Consider the following 4,475-nt stretch of genomic DNA (forward strand, 5'->3'; position numbering starts at 1 on the left):
CAAAACATTCATCCACCACACAACCCCTGAAACTGCTACATACCTCCCCCCACTATTGACCCTGTGGTCAGAGCGGTCAAAGAAAACATGGCATGCATATGAGACATGGTATCAGCATTACCATGTTTAGAACATGAACGGTGGACGATCCGATAGTGGAAAGGCTGGAGGCTGAGGAACTACCGGGTGATTCAGGCGTTAGTGTCCTTATTCTACTTTCTCCAGGTAAGGGGAGCGTGATCTGTCGTCAGTACAAACTTGCAGCCCAGAACATAATATTTCAAGGACTCGAGGCCATTTGAGGCCATTTGATAGCCCCAGGACTACCTGACATGATGACTCCTTGCTGTCCCCAGTCCACCTGGCCATGCTGCTGCTCCAGTTTCAACTTCCACCTGACTGTGCTGCTGCTCCAGTTTAAACTGTTCTGCCTTATTATTATTCGACCATGCTGGTCATTTATGAACATTTGAACATCTTGGCCATGTTCTGTTATAATCTCCACCCGGCACAGCCAGAAGAGGACTGGCTGGTTCTTCTCTAGGTTTCTTCCTAGGTTTTGGCCTTTTCTAGGGAGTTTTTCCTAGCCACTGTGCTTCTACACCTGCATTGCTTGCTGTTTGGGGTTTTAGGCTGGGTTTCTGTACAGCACTTTGAGATATCAGCTGATGTACGAAGGGCTATATAAATACATTTGATTTGATTTGTTTTGATTGCCAAACACTCTTTTTCCACTGTTGATATTTGGTTTCACGGGGAATCGTCTTACGGCTAATGTACAGCACTGGATGTTCCTCTCCATTAACTTCCTGCGAGAGTGCAGCTCCAATTCCAGTGTCCGATGCATCTGTCTGGACAATCAGAGGTTTCGAGAAATCTGGCGAATACAACACAGGGGCAGTGCATAAGGCCGTTTTCAGTTTCTGAAATGCCTCTTCGGCCGCAGGGTTCCACTGTACCATGGCAGATTGGCCCTTCCAGGTCAGGTCACACAGGGGTCCTGAGATGATTGCATAATCCTGGATGAAACATCTGTAATAACTGTAAAGCCCATACCTGTTTCTTATTCACTCGTCAAGGCCAATTATGGATCGCTGCGACCTTCTCTTGTGGTTTCATCAACCCTCGCCCTATGGAATAGCCCAAATACTTTGCTTCACTTACCCCCAGCGTGCATTTCTTTGGGTTGGTCGTGAGTCCTGCTTGCCGAAGGGTGTCGATGACCGCTGTTAATCGGATTAGGTGCTCCTCCCACATGTGGCTGTGGATTATCACATCGTTCAGGTAGACTGCAGCATAGGATTGATGTGGGCGAAGAATGCTTTCCATCAGCCTTTTAAATGTGGCGGGGGCTCCATGAAGTTCAAAGGGCAGTCGCACATATTCGAACAGGTCATCTGGAGTGGAGAATGCCGTCTTCTCACGGGCTGCAGGGGTCAGAGGAACCTGCCAATACCCCTTGGTTAGGTCAAGTGTACTAATGAACCAGGCATTTCCCAGTCTTTCTATCATCTCATTTATTCTCGGAATGGGATAAGCTGTTTTACTCCCCGTACCTGCGTCTCTCCAGCGTCAATTCATGTGACAGTCTTTCCCCTTCTTATCCCAGGAGAACTCGAGTGTCGGCTACGGGAATGTGGAAGGTAAGTACCTATTTGGCAATTCTCCTATCATAGGTCAGGGAGTTTTTTGGTATCGGTTTCATTTTCTTTTCACTGGAAAATGTAAATGGTACCTGGCATGCTCTATTACAGGCACAGTCATCTCCTTTGTCCTTGTAGTCCTTTCCACAGTTCTTGAAAATATGGACAGTCGCGTCCCAGTAGCACCGGATATGGTAGGTTTTCAACCAACCCTAGGTTACCTCTGAACTGCCCTCTGGTGGTGTTAATCTCTACATCTGCGGTTGGGTTAGTTTTGGTGTCCCCATTGTTATGACTGTCCTGTGAGGATCTGAATGGGTCAGATCAGCTTGGCAATGGATGACAGTAACCAGACCCTCTCTCACCCACAGAGGGGAGGAGGGAGCTGCTGGGGGGGTTGACAGTTCACACCCTGTTGTAAATCGAGGAGAGAGAACATCCCTCTCCAAATTTCACAGAGTAATGTGCTTTATCTACACTGAGGTTTCCTGACGAAACTCTATCACGTTATAAAGCGAATACTGGAAAAATATTCCTAACAGAGAACGTGGGGAATGGTAAAGAAATTAACATTTAGACCAGAAAAGCATGAAGCAGTAGCTACACGTTTGAAATGGTTGGAACTTTGGACCTCAATACGAGGTGAAAAAAAATAAACTCACCTCCCAGACCAGAACATCGCCAGGCTGCAGCTGTGCGTGTTAAGTGGTTTGAACCCTGAATGCCAACACGTGGTGGAAAAGAGAAGCTCACCTCCCAGACAATCACTGATAAAGCTGAATAGTTGTCCTAAGAAAAGTATATAGAAAAGCACATTTAAGTGGGACCACTCTACTACTCTTCTCAAATCACTGTAGTATGTTACCTTCATCACTCAATGGGAACCATCGACATGGCTGGCTAGCATATCTTCAAAGGAGCATCGTCCAGAGTGAACAACAGTAGAAGAGACGGGTCCAAACCCATTTCGGACAATCAGAGCCTTACAAGCGTGCTGCTGAAAGGCCAATCACCCTTCCTAAGGAGGGCTGGTTCCGACAGAGATAAACGGCAAACATAGGCAGTCACACTTAAATTCATTCATGATTTTTTACTCCAAAGTGGCGGCGGTTTGTGTGCAAAGTATATGATTACTGTGAGAATTGTTTCTAACATGTATCAACGATAAGTGTCTCTTTTTCTCTCTCTCTCCCTCCCCATGTCCTTTTGTAAAAAGCAACCATATTGTGTCAGTCCGCTAGGGACATTTTCCTATTGTATTAAGTGGGTATGTTATCCTGTGCTATCATTTATTTAGCTAGTGAATAAATAATTAAACCAATTTTTGTAGTACTGAATCATAAGTAAGACTGGGGTTTTTGCAGATGCAAGAGGTTACGACTGTTCAGAATGATGATATGAGACGAGGTTATGATTAATATGTTGACTGTTTTATGATGGTGATAGGTAAAGACCATTAGAGTATAATTCGGGAGATGGTAACTCTTTAAACAACTGTTTCCATGGTGCCCCAAATTCCTACTGAGTTAATTGTTCCGTGATTAATTTCATCGGGTAACAATTAAACACAGTTAGTTTGTTCGATAAGTAACAGTCATCAGATTAAGGAAGTAAAGTCACGGCACCATGTACACAGGTGATGTCCATGGTTGGAGCGGCAGTCCTCTGCTGGTGGGTTAGTTGTCACGCCCTGGCCATAGAGAGGCTTTTATTCTTTATTTTGGTTAGGCCAGGGTGTGACTAGGGTGGGAATTCTAGTTTGTTTATTTCTATGTTTTCTATTTCTTTGTTTTTGGCCGAGTGTGGTTCTCAGTCAGAGGCAGCTGTCTATCGTTGTCTCTGATTGGGAATCATACTTAGGCAGCCTTTTTCCCACCTGTGTTTTGTGGGTAGTTGTTTTCTGTATAGCCTTACAGAACTGTTCGTTTTTCACTTTGTTATTTTGCTCGAGTGTTTTGATAAATAAAAATCATGAACACTTACTACCCTGCGCTTTGGTCCGATCCTCATTCCGACGAGAGACGTGACATTAGTACTGAAGGCGTGATGAGGAAGATCATGCTCCCGGAGTCTAGAAGAGCATCTACTTCTTTCCCTTGGACCTGCACCCGATTGAGGTGCGGTGGATGGCGATGGGCTTGGACATGGGCAGAAACATGGCAGTGGTGTAGATTGGAAATGTCGACCTGCATGGGTTCCTCCTTCTTGGGACAGTTCCATACGATGTGTCCTATTTCTGCACAGTGGTAGCACTCCTGGGTGTCAGTATCAACCACTCTATTCATTGTCTTTGCTTCAGGTTGGAAAACATGATCCTGGCGCCCACATTCCCCATCCGCCCTTTGAATTATTTATTTCCAAACCCGGGGTCTCTCCATTTGGGATGGCTGTCTTCCTCCTTCTTTGAGGCCTCCCTTTTCCTGGTTGGTTCTGTCCAGATGGCTAGGTTTGAGCAGTTTTTCTGTTGCTCGACATCTCTCAACGAGCTCCACCACTCTGTCCTCTGTGGTGGGACTGCCCTGGCTGACAACCTTCTTTAGCTTGTAAGGTAAGCCCCGGATGTAGTGGTCATTCACTATTCTTTCCATGATGGCCCCAGTATTGAGGGTCTCGGGCTCTAGCTATTTTTTGGCTAGGTGGAGCAGGTCAAACATCTGTGATCTGTGTGCCTTCTCGGGTGGATACGTCCAAGTATGGAACCAATGTGCCCTCAAAGAGACAATTCTCCCAACCGTGCTAATATTTCCTTCTTCGGTGCGTGAAGAAGTGTGGCCATGCCTCTCGTTCTGCCAATACACTCAAATGTCTTTAGAAAAGCCTCAACGTCATCAT

This window comes from Oncorhynchus nerka, linkage group LG18, assembly GCF_034236695.1.
Source record: "Oncorhynchus nerka isolate Pitt River linkage group LG18, Oner_Uvic_2.0, whole genome shotgun sequence".
Lineage (NCBI taxonomy): Eukaryota > Metazoa > Chordata > Actinopteri > Salmoniformes > Salmonidae > Oncorhynchus > Oncorhynchus nerka.